Here is an 11,856-nt window from a genome sequence, read left to right on the forward strand (position 1 = left end):
TGTAACAGCAGAGCAGGACAGTAGGGTCACTTCCCTAAATGAAAATCCAATTAATTTCCTTCATCAAGAAATATATTTTTTTAACAGTAACGTAATTATCTTTCAAGGCTGATCTACCATGAGCGAAGAAATTGTCAAGCAATGGTATATGCATAAGTGCGATTTTAACTTTTTGAAAAAACGTGTTTAATATCCCATGAAGTATTGCGATGTAATCAACTGAGTCTTCCAACACTTTCAAACAACTTATATATTTGTATGTACCTGAATATTTTTGCAATTAACATAAAATATATGGTTTTTATACATATATTTTTGATATTGTACAGCTACTTTTTGTTTCGATTACATCATTCACAACATTTCATAAATGCCTATAGAGAAATTGAATGGAAAAAATACTTTCAAAGCCAACTTTTGTGCTCTATGAACTCTCAATGTTATAGAGAGCAGTACAAAAACAGCACTTCTGCAAAGCAGTTGACAAGTACAACCAAACCAGCCTGATGTCAACTTCTACATCACCTCCAGACTTTAACTGCTGTTAAAACTGTAACACAAGTCACACAACTTGTTGCTTGTCACGAATTACAGATAATTTAACAAAGCTGGCCAATGACCAGTGTTTCATTCTGTGCACTTAATGTAAACATAATTTAAATTAATGTATCCACCAGCACATTTTAAAAGGAAGGATTTAATTTACGTTTTGGCACCGTCAGAGGTATTGTATGCATGGATCCGCGCACGTAGATGAATAAAGTTTTTTAATGGGCACTACACCAAACCTGTTGGGTAACTACAATGAATCCTCTTTGGGGAGAAATTACCATTAATCTTCTAACGTCTGTTTAAACGTTATAATGCCACTGACAAATGAGTATCCCTCTTAGAATGCATCAGACCGGAAAATTGGAGGGGTGTGAGTGCATGCCTGAAGTTCTTGGCCAATATACAAATGATAATCAAAACTATGATTTATGTTAAGGTCACATACAAAAAAATGTTTATTTAATTTTTTTCTCTTATGTAATAGGAGGTAAATAAAATAACCACAATGGTGGAGATGAGACTTTATGAAATGGCTGCTTGCTAAATTAATAAGGCTTATTTCGGATGATTTTTGACAAAGTCATTTCTGTGGAAATGTGCTGACCTGGACAACTGACTACATGCTTTAAAAGAATATAGAGTTGTTGCAATAAATCTGAGACAATATCACTCCTCTTTTTCAAAATCCTAGTGTTCTTTTCCATCTGTAATCTCTGAACTGATGATCCAGTTTTGGTGCCAAGGTCTGGTTTTTCCCTGATCTCTATTTGGCCCTCCTTTATTAAACATGAATACATTTCTTGTTCATAAAACCATTACTATGTAAATTGCTGTAACAAATGTGTCTGGTATCCCTTCAGCCGACCACCAGTGGTAGCCCTCTCCCGAATACTGACACTATACCATTTCTTCTATGGTGACTTCCTGTTTGTACTATATAAATAGCCATGCTTCTCCAATGTGACTCTGTGAAGTATTGCCAGTTTCACTGCCTTTACCAAGCGTTATTCTCATTACCTGTTTATTGCCTACTTGTTATGACCATTGTGCCTGTTTCACTGGATTACCGATATTGGATTACTGTTTTGCTCTGTTTGCCTGGTTGGACTGATTACCTGTGTAATGACTACTTTGCCTGCTTCAACGATTACATCTCTGCCTTGTGTCTTGGATTTGTTTGCTGATTATAATAAACTTCTTGCATATGGATTCTACCTTCGCCTCCATGTCGAGTCCCTTACAGAATACTTCGCCAACAATGAATCCAGCGGAAGTCTCTCAGCTCCAGGCTGCATTCGCTTCCCAGAGCAAACTTCTCAAAGGTTACCAGGAACAACTTAACTACCTATGAGCTGCAAATGAGAACCTCACCTGCTATATTCGTTCTCTTCCATCGCCACAAGCTACACCAGTAAGATTCGCTCTTCCTGAGAGAATTGATGGCTCGCCAGAGAAATGTAAGGGGTTTTTACATCAATGTAAAATATTTCTCCAACCAACAAGAGTCACTCAGTCAGGATTCCAAGAAATGTGCATTTATGATGACATTACTTACCGGAAAAGCGTTAGACTGGGCCTCAGCTGTTTGGGAGAGCAATAATCAGATTCAAACGTCTTTCGATTACTTCGCTTCCCAGATTCATGAAGTGTTTAAATACCCAGAGGGAGGTTAAAATGTCTCTGTTCAGCTGCTTCATGTACGCCAGGGTTCACGTTCCGCAGCTGACTTTGCCATACACTTCAGGACATTAGCAGCCCAAAGTGGATGGAATGAGATTGCACTCAAGACTGTGTTCAGAGAGGGACTGAACTACAATCTGCAGGCCGAACTCGCATGTAAGGGTGAGGATGCAACACTTACTGAATTCATTTCGATGGCAGTAAGGACTGATCATTTACTGTGTAATTCACCACGTTCAAACATTAGTTCCAAGTCACAACCATCAGTCCAATGTCAAGTCCAGGCATGTCCCGAAGCTCCTGAACCGATGCAGATCGCCTATACTAGAGTTTCTGATGAAGAACGCGATCGTCGTCATAAGGAGCGGCTGTGTTATTACTGTGGTGAAAGGAATCATCGAAACTCCACATGCCCTCACAAAGGCAAGAAACATCAAGACTCCAGAACTATTGTGAGTACCATGAATATTTCATCTTCCACACACTACAGTTTCACTCTTCCCATTGATCTCTCCTTTGTTGATAAACTGAAATGTGTTTCTGCACTCGTTGACTCAGGGGCTGCCGTGAAATTAATTCACCAAGGTCTAGTACGGGAACTCCATATCCCCACAGTACCTTGTATACCCACCATTAACATTGCTGCTGTGAATAATGCACCTATAGGCACAGGCATCACTCACCAAACCATTCCAGTGACATTACGGATTGGATTGTTTCATACAGAACATCTCTTTATATCATCAACTCACCCAAGTATCCTCTCATCCTGGGTCATCCATGGTTGGCTATCCATGATCCCATCATCTCCTGGAACCAGGGTGAGTTAAAACCAATGGTCAGATTATTGTCAGTCTAATTGTCTTCATGTCACAGTCACCATGCCATGTTTGACTACCAGCGTCGAAAGTCCTGAGAACCACGCTCAAATCCAGGTCCCCAGGGAATATTCTGAATTCACCAAGGTATTCAGCAAAGTCTAGGCAACCCAACATCCCCTCATCGTCTATGGAACTGCGCTGTTGAATTACTTCCTAACATGGCACCCCCTAGGAGCAAAGCCTATCCATTGTCAAGACCTGAAACCATGGCCATGGAGACTTATGTTGAGGAGGTTTTAGCTTCAGGGTTCATTTGTCCTTCCACTTCAGCAGCTGCAGCAGGTTTCTTCTTCGTTGAGAAGAAAGATGGAGGGCTCCGTCCATGCATTGACTACCGAGGATTGAACACAGTAACAATCAAGTACAGTTACCCACTCCCTCTTGTGCCGTCTGCCCTAGAACAACTACGTGAAGCACGCATCTACACAAAACTGGATTTGAGAAGTGCATACATCCTGATTCGTATCAGAGAGGAAGACGAGTGGAAAAACTCATTTATCACCACTAGGGGGCAATATGAATACCAGGTGATGCCCTATGGCCTGGCCAATGCACCAGCTGTGTTCCAGTCATTTATAAATGAAATCTTCAGAAACCTCCTCAACAGATGTGTCAACGCCTACATTGACGACATACTCATATACTCCCAGGATAAAGCACAACACAAAGGCGTTAAAATGGTCCTCTACTGCCTGCTGAAACACCAACTCTATGTGAAAGCAGAGAAATGTGAGTTCCATGTTACCCATACAACGTTCTTAGGGTATATCATCAGCCATAGAGGTGTTGAGATGGATGACTCCAAGATCAAGGCAGTCACAGAGTGGCCATGACCCAACACTGTTAAGGAGCTACAACGTTTCCTGGGTTTTGCGAACTTCTACAGGAGGTTTATCCGCAACTACAGTCTCATCTCTGCCCCCCTAATGTCTTTGCTCAAAGGAAAACCGTCCAAGCTACCATGGAGTGACTCTGCTCAAAAAGTCTTCGACACCCTCAAGACAAGTTTCACGACCACCCCCATTCTAAAGCACCCAGATCCTAACCAACCATTCATTGTGGAAGTGGATGCCTCAGACTGCGGCATGGGGCGGTTCTCTCTCAATGCCACGGTAACCCTGGAAAACGTTATCCTTGTGCTTTCTTTTCCTGAAAATTGAACACAGCTGAAAGGAACTATGATGTTGGAAATAAAGAACTACTCTCCATAAAGGCTGCACTAGAAGAGTGGTGCCACTGGTTTGAAGGTTCTGTCCATCCATTCCAAGTAATCACGACCATAAGAACCTCGATTACATCAAGGGAGTAAAACGTCTTAATCCATGACAAGCCCGATGGTCACTCTTCTTCACAAGGTTCCAATTCACAGTCACCTACCGCCCTGGCAGCAAGAACTGCAAAGCTGATGCTCTCTCCCGTCATCATGATCCCCTTCACAACATACCTCAAAACGAATCTATACTCCCACCTTCTGTTATCATTGCACCCATAAGCTGGGACATCATGGAAGAGGTCCAAAGAGCCCAACAAGCAGACCCTGCACCACCTGAATGCCCTCCAACAAAACATTATGTACCATGCACTCTACGCAAAAGGACAATCCAATGGATCCATACCTCCCTCAGCACTGGACACCCTGGCATCCAGAAAACTATAAGCCTGGTATGAAACTCATTTTGGTGGCCTTCAATCATTAATGATGTCACTGCATACATTAAAGCATGTCAAGTTTGCGCAAAGTCTAAAACCCCCAGGGAACTGCCAGCCAGCCTGCTACAGCCACTGCATATCCCTCAGAGACCCTGGTCCCACCTGTCCATTGACGATTACCTGTGTAACGACTACTTTGCCTGCTTCAACGATTATGTCTCTGCCTTGTGTCTTGGATTTGTTTGCTGTTTATAATAAACTTCTTGCATATGGATTCTACCTTCGCCTCCATGTGGAGTCCTTTACAATTGCCATTCTTGTTACAAGTTTGTTAATCCATTTGTATGTGCTTGTATTTATGTTATATGCTGACGTAAATTTCATGAGATCAGGCTTGAATGGTTTTCCAGACAATTGAGCATTCTGCGACAATTTACATAAGAATGGTTACAATTCTGTATATTTTGTGACAATTTATGAATGGTGTTACTAACAGTTCTCTGCATTCTGCGACAATTTACATAAGACTGATGTTACAAAAATACTTTCACATTCTGCAACAATTAAAGTAAGCATGGTTTTTATGAACAGTTCTGAGCATTCCGCTACAATGTACATAATAATGGTTTTACTAACAATTCTTTGCATTCTGCAACAAGTTTGGAATGATGAATTGATATGAACAATCCTGTGCGTTCTGCGACAATTTACATAAGAATGGCGTTACGAACAATTCTGCAACAACTTACATAAGAATGGTGTTACAAACAATTCTCTGCATTCTGCAACAATTTACGTAAGAATGGTTTTACGAACAATTCTGCACATTTTGTGACAATTTATAAATGGTGTTATGAACAATTATACGCATTCTGCAATTTACATAAGAATGGTTTTACAAACAATTCTCTGGATTCTGCGATAATTTACATAACGGTTTTACAAGCATTTCTCAGCATTCTGCAACAATTTACCTTAGAATGGTTTTACTAACAATTCTCTGCATTCTGCGAAAATGTACATAAGACTGGTGTTACAATTTTTTTTTTTTTGCATTTTGTGACAATTTACGTTAGAATTATTTAAGTAACAATTATCCACATTCTGTGACAATTTACATAAGAATCGTGTTACAAACAATTCTCTGGATTATGCAGTAATGTACATAAGAATAGTGTTATTAAAAATTCTCTGCATTCTGCGACAATTTACATAAGAATGGCGTTACTAACAAGTCTCTGCATTCTGCAAATATTTACATAAGTATGGTGTAACTAACAATTCTCTGCATTCTGCGGCATTTAACATAAGACTGGTGTTACAAACAATTTTTAGCATTTTGCGACAATTTACGTTAGAATGGTTTTACTAACAATTCTCCACATTCTACAACAATTTATATAAGAATGGTGTAACTAACAATTCTCTGCATTCTGCGGCAATTAAAATAAGACTGGTGTTACAAACAATTTTTAGCATTTTGCAACAATTTACATTAGAATGGTTTTACTAACAATTCTCCACATTCTACAACAATTTACATAAGAATGGTGTTACGAACAATTCTCTACATTCTGCGACAGTTTACGTTAGAATGGTTTACTTACAATTTTCTGGATTCTGCGACAATTTATGTAAGAATGGTGTTACGAACAATTCTCTGCATTCTGCGACAATTTACATAATGATTTTATGAACAATTCTGCACATTTAGCGACAATTTATGAATGGTGTTATGAACAATTTTCTGCATTCTGCAATAATTTACATAAGAATGGTGTTACGAACAATTCTCTGCATTCTGCGACAATTTACATAAGAATGATTTTATGAACAATTTTGCACATTTAGCGACAATTTATGAATGGTGTTACGAACAATTTTCTGCATTCTGCAATAATTTACATAAGAATGGTGTTACAAACAATTCTCTGCATTCTGCGACAATTTACATAAGAATGATTTTATGAACAATTCTGCACATTTAGCGACAATTTATGAATGGTGTTATGAACAATTTTCTGCATTCTGCAATAATTTACATAAGAATGGTGTTACGAACAATTCTCTGCATTCTGCGACAATTTACATAAGAATGATTTTATGAACAATTTTGCACATTTAGCGACAATTTATGAATGGTGTTACGAACAATTTTCTGCATTCTGCAATAATTTACATAAGAATGGTGTTACTAACAATTCTCTGCATTTTGCAGCAATTTACATAAGAAGGGGTTTACGAACAGTTCTCCGCATTCTGCGAAAATTTACATTAGAATGGTGTTATGAACAATTTTCTGCATTCTGCAACAATTTACGCAAGAATGGGTTTATTTATTCCTATTTCTTTCCTGGGGTCCTTTTGGTGAGTAAGTAATTTACAAGTGTTTGGACCACCATTCATCTGACTTTGACATTCCATTCTACTACTACTAGCTACTTCTTCGAAACTGCTATGAGTAAACCTTCCCTTTACCACTGCTCTCATGTGTGCCATAACATTTTTTGAAAGATTTACTGTTCTGAAAAATGCCTTCACAACAGCCTATTAGTTAGTGAATGTCCATGATCACTCTCTTGGTATTTTCCCATTGATCTTAAGTCTAATTTTATGAGTTTACGTTTATGGATACCTAGCTTTCCTTCCAAACTGTTTAATGGAAAACTGGATGAACTGCAGTGTTTTTGTTTAATGAAACAGGGTTAAGTTTCTCCCAGTTCTCTATGAGGAGAGATGGTGTGATCTTATCACTTTGTCCAGCATCACACCTCCACTCCCACTCTGCCTTGCATCATGTCTCAGGAACTATGATAGTGATTATGGAAATTTTTAAGGTTGTTTTGAAACTGTTTAAAACCTAAATTGAACAGGGCTCTCTCACAGAACATTTTCAGATATAGTCTATGCGTAATTGTAGGAAGATTTTAAAACAAGCGTGTCATGAAAAACTTGCTGGCTCAAGAGCTCTTAAATTCCTCTGACTGTACAACTCTAACCACACATAGAGGGAACAGAGCTCTTGTCGGTGGCTTCACTAAGGTTTGGGTGACACTTTTGACTGACATTTATCGGGTGACAGAGCTGCAACACCCAAAAGTTCAGCTATCAGTTTCCTCACATTGTGCTTATGAGGCATAAAAAAACACATAGATCCTCTCAAGCCATGTTGGATTGCCTTGACTAAGACACTGCAAACCAAATTCAAGAAACCGGCATTAATAAAAAAATAAAATTAAAATTAAAAAAAATTCTCTTTTTAATAATCGTATAGAATGACCTACCTAAAGAAATTCTGTTGTTGTCTGTATACATATTGGGAGATGTTAATATCAATGGTGATTAATTATAAGCAGATGACTGGTGAAACTAACTATCTGAATGGAAAGGAAGATTACTGGAAAAACATTTATGTTGTAAATCGCATTTTGGACTCTAATTATTTTGGGTAAATATCATTAAATCCAGGTTATATATTACCCCAATTCAAACAAAACTAACAAATTGTATTTTGTACAAAGGAAATTAAGCTTTCTAGGACTAAAAAGAGGTTTTGCATTGTGTCATTACATGCATGAAGCACAATTTTGACATTAAAATTATGTTCCTGATGTTTTCTAATTCTGCTCATTTTTCCTAAACTGAATCTGTTATTTGTGGGATTTTTTTTTAGCCAAAAGCATAATTTCAGTTTTAATTTTTACAGGAATACAATATAATACAATATAAAATAAAAAAAATAAATTATATATATATATATATATATATATATATATATATATATATATATATATATATATATATATATATATATACACTATATTGCCAAAAGTATTCGCTCATCTGCCTTTAGAAACATATGAACTTAAGTGACATCCCATTCTTAATCCATAGGGTTTAATATGAAGTCGGCCCACCCTTTGCAGCTATAACAGCTTCAACTCTTCTGGGAAGGCTTTCCACAAGGTTTAGGAGTGTGTTTATGGGAATTTTTGACCATTCTTCCAGAAGCGCATTTGTGAGGTCAGACACTGATGTTGGACGAGAAGGCCTGGCTTGCAGTCTTCGCTCTAATTCATCCCAAAGGTGCTCTATGGGGTTGAGGTCAGGACTCTGTGCAGGCCAGTCAAGTTCTTCCACACCAAACTCGCTCATCCATGTCTTTATGGACCTTGCTTTGTGCACTGGTGCGCAGTCATGTTGGAACAGGAAGGGGCCATCCCCAAACTGTTCCCACAAAGTTGGGAGCATGGAATTGTCCAAAATCTCTTGGTATGCTGAAGCATTCAGAGTTCCTTTCACTGGAACTAAGGGGCCAAGCCCAGCTCCTGAAAAACAACCCCACACCATAATCCCCCCTCCACCAAACTTCACAGTTGGCACAATGCAGTCAGACAAGTACCGTTCTCCTGGCAACCGCCAAACCCAGACTCGTCCATCAGATTGCCAGATGGAGAAGCGTGATTCGTCACTCCAGAGAACACGTCTCCACTGCTCTAGAGTCCAGTGGTGGCGTGCTTTACACCACTGAATCCGACGCTTTGCATTGCACTTGGTGATGTATGGCTTGGATGCAGCTGCTTAGCCATGGACACCCATTCCATGAAGCTCTCTACGCACTGTTCTTGAGCTAATCTGAAGGCCACATGAACTTTGGAGGTCTGTAGCGATTGACTCTGCAGAAAGTTGGCGACCTCTGTGCACTATGCGCCTCAGCATCCGCTGACCCCGCTCTGTCATTTTACGTGGCCTACCACTTCGTGGTTGAGTTGCTGTCATTCCCAATCGCTTCCACTTTGTTATAATACCACTGACAGTTGACTGTGGAATATTTAGTTGCGAGGAAATTTCACGACTGGACTTGTTGCACAGGTGGCATCCTATCACAGTACCACGCTGGAATTCACTGAGCTCCTGAGAGTGGCCCATTCTTTCACAAATGTTTGTAGAATCAGTCTGCATGCCTAGGTGCTTCATTTTATACACCTGTGGCCATGGAAGTGATTGGAACACATGAATTCAATTATTTGGATGGGTGAGCGAATACTTTTGGCAATATAGTGTATATATATACACACACACACATACATATATATAATAAATAAACTGTGTCTACAATATACTTTCCTTATGTGAATATTGATTTGTGTCTGTTTTGTGTGTTACAGGAGGTCGGGAACTGAGTGACACAGATTACAGTACTGGACAAACTCTTGACAAATGTTTATTGTAATTGACTTTGATCTTGAAACACTTTTTTTGTAAAAACTCTGACCTTTGAAAAGAGATCAGATGTATTTTCTCTATAATAATATTGTAGTGTTGGTTGACATCAGATAAATTATGTATATCGATTTATTCTTGAAATTCGTTGTTTAAAGCTCATCATCTTTATCTCTATTGTAACCTGACCCTCAGGGCAATTGAATCCATTGTCTAACCACAAAGAAACAAATAAAGGATACAAGGGAGGAAAGCGAGATCAGAGATTATTTTTTCACAGTTGACTTGGCCTTGAGCTAATGACTGGACATGCATCATTCTTCAACTGTCTATGATTTGACCACATTACTCTGGCATAAGCGTGAGTGTGTAAAATGAAAACACAGTCCCATAAACACATGATGACACTGAAATATCGCTTAATTTCGTTCACTGTTGAAAACTCACAGATATGTAATTGACCAAGCCAGGTCCAATAGAATCTAATATATATATTGTGTAGGTCCTACATACAAAATTATTTATTTATCCTTTATTAGAAACAACTGAATTTTTGAACTTGCATGCATTGCCCTAAATCTTGTAACTTGAGGCTTTCCTAGAGTTTTTAAATCATAATTTGTAACTTGACAAGATAATCAAAGATTCAGACTTCAGATTTGACTCTTTCTTGCAGAACAATGACTTTGATCCATGTGTGATAAGAATCAATGATCAATATGAAACAGGTGTGATTCTTCTAAGGAAATTCATTGATGTTTAAACATAACAATGGATAGCTCATGGTTAAATAATTTTTCATTTATTCTCAAGGGTTAAACGGTTTGTACTTTATGTACATTTTTATAATTGTATTTTCACGAGTTCACTGGTTCATAAAGTCCTGGAGCGCATTAAAGGGATAGTTAATTCATTATTTACCCTCGTCTTGTTCTAAACAAATATTACTTTCTTTTAAAAGAACAAATATTACTTTCTTTTAAAACTATGACATATAGTGATGTCATACAATGGCAGTGGATGGTGACCACTTCTTCAAGCTTCAAAAGGATGCAAAAGTATAATTCACAAGTCTAATAAATGATTCAATGTGACTCATGTCTTGTTCTTAAGGCATATGATAAGGTTTGGTGAGAAACAAACTTAAATCGAATGTATTATTTAGTAAAAATCTTGACCGACCATTGGTCTCCTGTGCACGTTCATGAGAGTTCATGAGAGCAGCAGTTACGCCACCTCTCGCGAGATGGGGCGTTCAGGCAAAAACTTGCATGTTTGGTACAATCAGACCATCACACAGATGTTAATGACAACACAGCTGCACACAAACCATATAATAAAACATACTAAACATGTCTGAAGAGTTTGAAGACAATGAGGAGATGCATTTCAATGCCCACCCTTGCAAAAATCGAGAGTTCTCACCAAGATAGCACATAAGTTGTACATCTCCGAGATGTCTGTTTTAGATCTTTTCATCTGGAAAGCATCATAATCTAATTAACATCTGCTAAACGTCTTAAAAAGATAAGATATACAAACATTCTAAATCATAAACACCTCAAAAGACATCTGCTGAATGTATTGACATCCAAGAGGAAATGTCTTATTGGCGTATTTCAATGAGCAAACATCCTAAAAACTGCAGCTTCCAGATGTAAAAACACACATCAAATAGACGTCTGGTTGATGTACGTGTGCCATCGGGGGACAAACTTGCAAACTTGGTGCAAATTTGGTGCATTATTTTCACATGCAAATGAACTTTGCGGCAAACTCTTCATTGTCGCCAAAGGGTTGCTGCAGGTTCACTACCGGTGAAGAGCTGCGAACTTCTGCCAAACAGCTGCAGCAAGTTTGTCAGAACTCT

Source organism: Myxocyprinus asiaticus, chromosome 6 (genome assembly GCF_019703515.2).
Source record: "Myxocyprinus asiaticus isolate MX2 ecotype Aquarium Trade chromosome 6, UBuf_Myxa_2, whole genome shotgun sequence".
Lineage (NCBI taxonomy): Eukaryota > Metazoa > Chordata > Actinopteri > Cypriniformes > Catostomidae > Myxocyprinus > Myxocyprinus asiaticus.